A 10817-nucleotide genomic window follows, 5' to 3' on the forward strand; every position below is an offset into this window, starting at 1 on the left:
ACTAAGTTTGTATGGTGTTTTAGGATTGGTTGGTATATTTGGTTGAGGTACCGGGGGCCTTGGGTGTGTTTCGAATGCTTAACAGAATGAATTTGGACTTAAGAACAATCTGGTGTTTTTGCTGGTTCTACTGTAATCGCACCTGCGCAAGGCTGCCCGAAGGTGCGACACCGCAGGTGCGAGAAATTTGGCGCAAAAGTGGAGTTGGGTGGATTAGTCAGGGGTCGCAGGTGCGTGGGAAAAGGCCGCATCTGCGATGCCCGCAAATGCGCAAGACTGTTCGCAAGTGCGCAAGTTACGTAGAAGCGGAAGGGATTTCCGTAGGCGCGCACGCGCAGGTGCAGCCCTTTCGTCGCAGGTGCGAAGGGAGAGGGGGCAAGTGAATTGCGCAGATGCGCACCTTTTTCGCACAAGCGCACCCGCAGGTGCGAGCCCAGGTTCCGCAGGTGCGGAAATACCTGGGCAGTGGTTTAAACCGAAGGGCTCCGCGATATTTGTCATTTTTGACTTTGTAAACTCGGTTTAGGGCGATATTTGAGAGCATTTTTGAGGCATTTCTTGAGGTAACTCCCTTGTGCTTATTTTTTATCAATAATCTTACTTTTTCATGTATTTTTCCACCTAATTAGTGTGTATTTAAGGTAGAAATTGGAAGTTAGAGGCTAGGGATTTGAAAGTTTGATTTGTGGATTTGGAGGACCATTTGGTGTCGGATTTTAGTAAATTTGATATGGTTAGACTCGTGAGTGAATGGGTGTTCAAAATTTATAATTTTTACCCGATTTCGAGATGTGGGCCCGAAGAGACTTTTTGGACGCTTTTTCTAATTTCACGCTTTAGCTTCGAATTAATTAGTTAAATTAGTTACTTGTAGTTATATTTATATTATTCAATTAATTTGAATAGATTCGGGCCATTTGGAGTCGGATACTCGTGGTAAGAACGTGATATCGAGTTGATTTGAGCGGTTCAAGATACGTGGCTTGCCTAACCTTGTGTTGGGGACTTTCCCCTTAGGATATTTTAATATTATTTGGTGTGTGGGCGCCGTGTACGTAAGGTGACGAGTACGTACACTGGCTGTTATTGCAAAAATCCTATTTATCCTTTTTAAATCATAAATTATTTCTCTTATTAAATTGCACTAATATGTTTAATTGTTTAGTTTAGACTAGAAAGGCATGCTTACGTGTTTTAACTGCCTATTTGACATTCTGTGCGCCATGCTTAGTTAAATCCCTATTTTCCTTATCTGTGATTAGTGTAAGCTGTATAATTCGAGGCCATACCTGTCATTTTATCTTGCATTGCATATTTAAATTGGGACTACGGACGTATTCCGTAAGATTCCATAGCACTGCATATTTACTTTGGGACTACGGACGTATTCCGGGAGATCCCCCTGTACTGCATATTCATTCTGAACTACGGGACGGTATACCGGGAGATTCCCCATTTTGTTTACTTTGTTCTGAACCGAGGGCTCCCGTAACTGTTAAATTTTCGAGAATTTCTTTAACTGTGTTACCGTAAATTTTACTTATATCTTTTACTGTTTAATTTATTATATTTACTCCGGTAGGTCCTTGACCTGACCTCGTCACTACTCGACCGAGGTTATGCTTGGCACTTACTGGGTACCATTGTGGTGTACTCATGCCCTTTCCTGCACATGTTTTCGTGTGCAAATCCAGGTACGAGCTATCAGCCTTGGGGTTAGTGCGTGCTGCTGGTTCTAGGAGACTTCAAGGTACTTCTGCTTGCGTCCGCAGATCTTCGAAGTCCCCTTCTACTCCCTCGCCTAAAGACTTTCTTTATTATCTTCAGACTTTTGTATAGAGCTACATAGATTATAGTAGCTTGTGACTTAGTGATATTCCGGATCTTGGGAAATTATTTTGTATATGTCGAGTGGTACTACTTTTGGTTATTCACAATATGTTGTTTATCTTTAAGATATTGTGTTTTCTTTACATTTTTCATAATATTAGGCTTACCTAGTCGTAAAGACTAGGTGCCATCACGATACCTTACAGAGGGTTAATTTGGATCGTGACAAGAATTCCTCAATTCACTCAAGAGCAGTACAACCAAATTCTTCAACTTCTAGGCAATCAGCCTGAGTGTTGTGGTTCTGCTATGGCAGCAGGTATGCCATTATGTGGTGATATTACTAACATTCTGGTTATTGTAGAATCAGGGTCTTCAAGTCACATGGTGAATGATTCTAGCTTGTTGATTAATGCTAAAACTGTAGGTGATAAAGGTGGAAAATTTCACTTACCTACTGGTAGTGTAGCTCATGTTAGTCACATAGGGTCTGCTTCTATTCTTAAGGACCTAATAGTGTCTAATGTGATGCATATTCCTGACTTCAAGTATAATCTTTTATATGTGTCCAAGCTCACAAAGGAAATGAGATGGGTTGTTGTGTTCTTCCCTGATTTCTTCATTTTCCAGGAGCTCTTCAGTGGACAGGTGAGGGTGATTTGTAGAGAGGAAGATGGACTGTATGTGTTCAACTCTACTTCAAAAAAGTCAGTAGCACTACAAGCTCAAAGTCAAAGTCCAGCTGCAGAAACCTTGAATGTTCCAAGGCTAATACATACCATAAATATAATAAAGTCCCCTAATAAGGTAGTAAATGTAGCTTTGTGGCATAAGAGATTGGGTCATGCACCTCTAGATACTTTGAAGAAACTGAATGGTTTTCATGGTTTTCAAGTTGTTGAATGTAGTAGTAAAGACAAGCATTGTACAATATGCCCTTTAGCTAAACAGACAAGACTACCTTTTCCTCTTAGTCCTACATTGTCTAACTCCTACTTTCATACAATTCATGCTGATGTTTAGGGGCCTTATAGATTCCCTACCTATGATGGAATGAGGTATTTATTGACCTTGGTGGATGATTGTTCTAGGTATACATGGATCTTCCTTTTACCTACTAAAGTTGAGGCTGTTGTTGCTCTTAGATCTTTCTTTGCTATGATTAAGAATGCCCATTCAAACTCTGTTAAGTTTTTTAGATCTGATAATGGGTGTGAGTTCTTCAACTCCCATATGTCTGAATTGTTACAATCTCTGGGAATTATACATCAGAGCTTATGCATCCACACTCCACAACAAAATGGAGTTGCTGAAATAAGACACATGTATATTTTGGAGGTTGCTAGAGCACTCGGATTTCAGGCTTCAGTACCATTAAGGTTCTGGGGAGAATGTGTCAATACTGTTGTATACATCATCAACAGACTCCCTTCAACTGTCCTTCAAAAAAAAACCTTCTTTTGAGATCATGTTTGGTCATTCACCTTCTTTGCAGCACATGAGAGTCTTTGGATGCTTGGGATATGTGGCTACAGTTAGAATACCTGATAAGTTTGATCCCAAAGCATATCCTGCAGTCTTCTTGGTTACTCTGCTACATAGAAGGGAATGTTTGGGCTTCATACAAAAGAATTTCATATCAGCAGGGATATAGTTTTTAAGGAGGATGTATTCCTTTCCAGCATATGAGTTCTACCAGCTCAACCTTATTTCCTGTTCTAGACCTCACTACTGTTTCATCAATTGCTCCTACATATGCTTCTTGGTCTGTACCTTTTCAGTCCATACCTTCTTCCTCTCTTGTCTCTCCTGGCTCTTCTGATTCAGCTGGACCTTCTATTCCTCTTTCACCTAGTGGTGGTCTTGCTGATCATGTCACAATCAATGATGCCCCTATCATAACTCCTAGTGTTGAGTCACAAGATGACACCAAAAAGTCTATTAGGGTGAGCAGACCTCCTATATGGATGAAAGACTACATTGTTACTAGCAAAGGAAGTGCACACTGTTGTTATCCTATATCAGTGTCACGACCCAAATCGTAGGGTCGCGACGGATACTTGGTGCCTAACTCAACCGAGTACCAATGTAACGTATAATTCTTATCATACTATCATAGGTAAATGAACCGGAAAGGCCGTCATGAGATAACTAGAATTAAACATAAGAGAATACTCTATATGGGATGACCCAATATGATATAGAAGCTTATGCATGCGACATACGAACCTATAAGGCCGACATGATCATTTGTATACTCAAAACATAGGCCGACAAGGCCATACAAGTATCCATATACATGACATCTGTCTACAAGCCTCTACGAGTACATAAACATCATAAAGGTCGGGACAGGGTCCTACCATACCAATTAATACATTTCTAAATCATACTGACCAAATAGGTAACTCTTGAGCAAGTGGAGTACACCAACACCTTCCGTTGTGCTGATAGCCTACTAGGAAGACTCTCAACCTGTCTATAGGGACCTGCGGGCATGAAACGCAGTGTCCCCAGGCAAAAGAGATGGCAGTACAAATAAAGTACCGAGTATGTAAGGCATGATAATAGTATATAAAAGACATGAAAGAAACATGGAGTAAAGAACTCAACCTGTAATTCTGAATAGCTCTGTGAATCATGAAAAGATTATAATGTCATGCATGTGCATATAAATATCATACCATGCATATGTATATATGTACATAACATCATCAAGCCTCTAAGGGCATCCCATCATATCATCTCAACCACTGTGGGCGAAATCATCAACGTATACCAGCTGACCAGGTGGTGGTGCGTATATAACGCCATAACCTTTCCCCATACTCATATACATAGACTATACACGTATATAATATCATCTGGTCATGGGGCAGTATATATGTATAAATGGATGCAATGCATAATGAAGTAAGTCAATACGATCTATCGAAATGCCATAAGACCCATGAATAGACGATATGATAGTAGGACATATAGGGAATCAAGAACATAGGCAACTCTAGTACTTCTAGGAATAGAATTATTTGTGAAAGTTGCGTACTTGCTCATTTCTTGCATCATATAGATCATGCCAAAAGGAAATAAGGGATAGACTTAACATACCTTTGCAATATTCTCTCCAATCGTCAACCAAGCTCAATATGATCTTCTTACGTCTACAATGAGTAACCCGACTTTGTCGTCATCATATAAGCATTGTAACTCTCATATTTCAAAACCAATATTCTACAAGAAAACGGATAGCACTTTCCCTGTTTTTACTACATCCCATAAATTACTAAAAGTCACCAAACAGTCCAAACAACAATAATATAATTCACAATAAGCTCTATGATTACTTCAACAACCATTTTGAGCGGCAAGCTCGATTTACAATTAATAAAATATAATTTAATCCAATTCTTTTTCCATGAATCTGCCTACAAGTTATATAACATCATACTTATACTTACTATATCGTTTTCATCCCAAAACATCATAAGAATAATCTTCAAAAATAGTCCACACGCCTAGCACCTTAACCTTTATCGTCAACATCTTGTTTTTCATGTTGTCTTCTTCAATCCACTGAATTAGCACATTAGATAAGATTAACAACAGAAGCCATAACATAATCAAACTATTTATAATAATTTTTATCCACAAACAACCATATATATATATATAGCCTCAACACAGCCCACAAAAATAAAATAATGATTCCTTATGCTATGTCAATTACTATCTTGAAGATTTTAACTCAAACAACACATGATTAACCTTAAGCACAACCAAGAACATGATTTACATACCTTAGGCAGTAGATACAACTTGAAATTTCATCCATAACAACATATATATATATATATATAGAGCCTTAAAATAACCCAATAAAAGATAACAACAACTCTTCCCCTTTCAAGTGTTATCTTGTAATCTTCATCCAATAACTTAACCAACACATAGATAATATTAATTCCAGGAAATAGGTGTGAGCACCTAATTTTTCACTATATTTGAATTTTTATCACCTTCTACTATGTAAATATTTTCAGAATTTAATATATATTTTTTAGCTTTGTTACACTTATATATATATATATATATATATATATATATATATATATATATATATATATATATAGAGAGAAAAAATATTAATAATTAAAAAGGTCAATTATTACTATTAGTATTATTTTTATCTTTATTTTTAAATAAAATGAATTAAAAACCGAAACTAAATAAAAATTAATTATTATTATTATTATTATTTTTTTAAAAACAAATTTCGAATGGGAATTAAAAAATAGAAAAATTAGAAATATAAAATTGAAAAGTAAAAGTAAAAGTAGGTAGAAATTGTTTAATAAAAAGAGTAAAAGAAAATGGACAATTTAAAAAATAAAAGTAAAAGAATGTGGAAATTTAAAAAATTAAAATTAAAATAAAGTTGGAATTAAAAAATAAAAGTAAGGGTATCTGATTTTTTTTTAAAAAAAAAAGTAAAAGTAAGTGGGATTTTAAATATATTAAAAGTAAAAAAAGTGAGAAATTAAAAAATAAAAGTAAAGGAAAGTGGTGAATTATTTTTTTTTTAAAATAAGAAAAATGGGAAGTGAAAATTTTTTTTAATTAAAAAAAATAAAAAAAATAATAATAAATAAAAAATTGAAAATTCCGAATTTTTTTTCTATAAATAGAAGAGAAATGTGATGAAAAAGATGGAGAGAGAGAAAGGAAAAATAGGGAGGAAGGAATTGAGAAAAATTTATTTTCTTCTTCTAGGATAAGGAAATTTCTACTCGTGTCATTCTTTCTTCGGCTTTCTTTCGAAAAATCCAGCAGTTTCACCACCCCAAAGCCACCAGCCCTTGACCACTTTTGAGCCATCATTACCCCCCCCACCCCACCCCACCCCCACCCCCACCCAAAAAAACAAAATCCAAAAATAGCCACTAAATCGTTAGTTTTACAAGGTCGATTGAGGCTGCAAGTTGAGATTTGCCGCTCGAGTTTTCCTTGGTCTGAAGGGTCCAGTTGAGAGCAATCCGATCATTGAGTGGTTGTAATTTAAATCCACAATCATCAATACAAAGGTTCACTTCTCTTTATATTTTTTTTTTCTCATTAATGTTTTGGGTCACTCTGTTTTAATTTAACTTTGAGTATGATATGATCGAGTTCGCATCTGAGTGTGCTAAGATTAATTTGTTCTCATGTTGAGTATTTGTTAAGATTAATTTATTGTCCTTTTTAGTAGTTCATATGGTTAATTTTATTGATAAATATGTATTAATTCGTTACTTTTCTTGTTTATTCAATGAAGTAATGTCTTTCCATTTTAGTATGCTTTAGTTTCATTTTGATCTCCTATCTCAGTGACTAAATTGATCCTGCCTGTATCTATCTTTTCCTGCCATAAATTTAGTCTAATTTCAAATATTGGTTAGCAGTAAAATTATAAGAGATTAGGTTGGGTCATGATTGGTGTAAGACTTTAATTGAACTTACCTAGCGTATTTATGAGCTAATTGTTGCACATGACCAAAATCAAATAAACATTCACAAGCTAGCCAACGTTTTCCATAATTAATTTACTTCATTTCCTCCATAACAATATACATACCTCATGACCTTACAATAATGTCAAAATTAGTAATTGAATAATATTCGAATACCGTAGCTTAATTTAGGCTCATCGTGACTATGAGTACGGTTCATGTGGCATAGTCATGATACGTAAACCCCAATTCAAGTGCGCATTTCACGCGACTTGACCATAACTTCAAATAATAATAAAATTAAACATGTTGTAAATTGCGGGTGCGTTTCACGTGGCGCAGTTTGCAATGTGTACCAAAACGACAAGTGTGTGACATCGCGACTTGTTCAAATAAATTCCATAAATATTAAAAAGCGATAAAAGACAAAAATGCACAATGGGTTTAAAACATGTAATAAATCAGATAATTATGCCAAGTATTAATTGTTAAGCGACCGTGCTAAAATTACGAAACTCGGGAGTGCCTCACACCTTCTCCCAGGTTAACAGAATTCCTTACCCGATCTTCTGTGTTCATGGAACAAAAATAAACGTCAAATTTTCTCGATTTGAGATTCTAAAATAAATCGGTGACTTGGGACACCATAAATTATTCCAAGTGGCGACTCTGAATAAATAAATAATCTCATTTCGAATAATGTCACTTAAATTGAAAAAACTCCCTATCCCCTATACCCTCGGGAAAAGGAGGTGTGACAATAGGGTGTTATATATACCTTAAAGAATCTGAAAAAAATTGAACCAAAGCTTCCCTTATCTTACAACCACCATTAATCACATCACGACACCATAGAGACTCTCATCTTCACTTAGGCTAAATTTTGATGATGATTTGAGTTGATTTCCCTTGAGTTTGATTATTGGGATCTTGGAATATGTTAGGGAGGGTTTTGGAGAGCTGTTTAGATGAAATGTGGGTGAGAAATGACCTGAAATGTGTCTGAAACACCTTTAAAAAAACGTAAGGCCGGAGGTCGTCTCAAGTGGTCCCAACCGAGCTGCTTGCGCAGTCTCGCAAAAATGCGGATATGTCTCTACTCCGATGTCGTATCGACGAACGATTTGCAATGTTAGAAACTAGATACATGGGGATTTAATTAAATATAAATATATTCCTGTAACTCTCAATATATTGGGAGAAAACTGCCTCGCAACCTGGCCTATAAACCTGCCAGTTTCTCTGAAGTGCGACGACGTGACTTGGCGACCCTACTTTAAAAATTCATATTTCTCTACCCCGATATCGTATGAGTAAATGGTTTGGACCGCTGGAAAATAGGTTCAAATATCTTCATTTTTGTATGATATATGTCCCAAATTACATCATAAATCTTACGAATTAATTTCTCAAAATGGCTAGTTACAAGGCAAATCTTAGCTCGATTTTTTCGCAACTTAAATCCAACTTTTTCCAAACTTTATATATCATATCAAAGTCTCATATTCATCTCAACTTACTTAAGGCTTTAGTAAACCTTTCTTATCATTGTAGAAAGATTTCGTCCTTTTTGAGCTTACATTAGATAATCCTATAATGACAGTGATGTCTCAAGTATGGGGTATAACAATATTAAATCACTTCATATACTTTCAAAGATGACTTCATTTCCGAGCTTACATCAATTGACTTACGGCGTACTTTCACGTACAAAAATATGGGGTGTAACAATCAGACTGTGTCAGCTATGCTAATGTGTCACCTTCCTTTGGAGCTGCATTAGCTGCTTACTCAGCTATTGCGGAACCTAAAACTTACAATGAGGCACTCAGATATGCAAAGTGGATTGAGGCAATGAAGTGTGAAATATCAGCTTTGGAAGATAATCACACCTAGACAGTGGTGGATCTCCCTCATGGGAAAGTTCCTATTTGATGTAAATGGGTGTTCAAGGTCAAATATACCTCCTTAGGTGCAGTAGAAAGGTTAAAGGCTAGGCTTGTAGCAAAAGAATATAGCCAGCAGGAGGGGTTGGACTCTACTGAGACCTTCTCTCCTGTAGCCAAAATGGTTACAATCAGGTCAGTTCTAGTCATTGTTGCAGCTAAGCATTGGGCCATCTTTCAAATGGATGTACACAATACTTTTCTCCAAGGAGACTTACTTGAAGAAGTTTACATGGAGGTTCCTCCAGGGTTTGCTAGCCAGGGGGAAGCACAATGTCTGCAAACTTCATAAGTCCCTATATGGACTTAAGCAAGCTCCTAGGCAATGGAATAAAAAACTAATAGATATTTTACTACAGCTTGGATTCATTCAGAGTCACTTTGATTATTCATTGTTCACCAGGAAAGTGGAGTTTAGTAGTGCTTGTCTATGTGGATGACTTGCTTGTAACTGGAAGTAGCCAAACGTTGATTCTTCAGACCAGAAATGATTTGAAACTCAAGTTCAAAATGAAAGACTTAGGTGAACTCAAATTCTTCCTTGGAATTGAGTTTGCTAGATTATCTAAGGGGATTGTGATGAGTCAAAAGAAGTATGCTTTGGAACTCATTGCAGAGATTGGGCTTAGTGGTGCAAAACCAGCTGGTACACCTTTGGAAGCAAATGTAAAACTCACATCTGAAGAATATGACAGGTTTGTTCATAGTCAATCTTCTTCTGAAACAGAAGACAAGTTACTAACTGATGCTGGAAAATACCAAAGACTGATAGGCAGGTTACTCTACCTTATAATGACTAGAGTTGACATTGCTTATGTAGTGCAAGTTCTGAGCCAATACATGCACAAACCAAAACAGTCACACATGGAAGCTACATTGTGAATGGTAAGGTATATCAAAGGTTCTCCAGGACTTGGTCTTCTAATGCCATATGTAGACTCAGGAAAACTAGAAGGTTTTTGTGACTCAGATTGGGGAGGCTGTCTGCAGACCATAAGATCAGTTACATGTTACTTGGTGAAGTTTGGGGATGCACTGATTTCATGGAAGTCAAAGAAACAAGAAAATGTAGCTAGAAGCTCTACAAAGCCAGAGTTTAGGAGCATGGCCTCAGCAGTTACTGAATTTACCTAGCTTATAGGTCTATTCAAGGAGTTAGGTGTGGAGATTGAGTTACCTATAACTCTTAACTGTGACAATAAAGTTGCTATCCAAATAGCAGCCAATCCTATATTTCACGAAAGAACCAAACATATCAACATTGATTGCCATTTTGTTCGCGAGAAGATAGTACAAGGCCTGGTCAAAACACACCATGTGTCCACCAAAGAGCAACATGCTTATCTCCTAACAAAGAGCCTTGGTCGAGTGCAACATGACTACTTAATGTCCAAGCTGAGGCTGAGAGATATCTTTTAGCCATCAGCTTGAGGAGGAGTGTTGAACCAAGTGCTATTGATAGTTGTGTACAACTAATTATATGTAATAAATTAGTAGTGTGGCTAGTCGGTAGTTAGGGAAGTTAGGCGGTTAAGTGGTTGAAGTACTATAAGTG

The sequence above is a fragment of the Nicotiana tomentosiformis genome, chromosome 3 (genome assembly GCF_000390325.3).
Source record: "Nicotiana tomentosiformis chromosome 3, ASM39032v3, whole genome shotgun sequence".
Classification (NCBI taxonomy): Eukaryota; Viridiplantae; Streptophyta; class Magnoliopsida; order Solanales; family Solanaceae; genus Nicotiana; species Nicotiana tomentosiformis.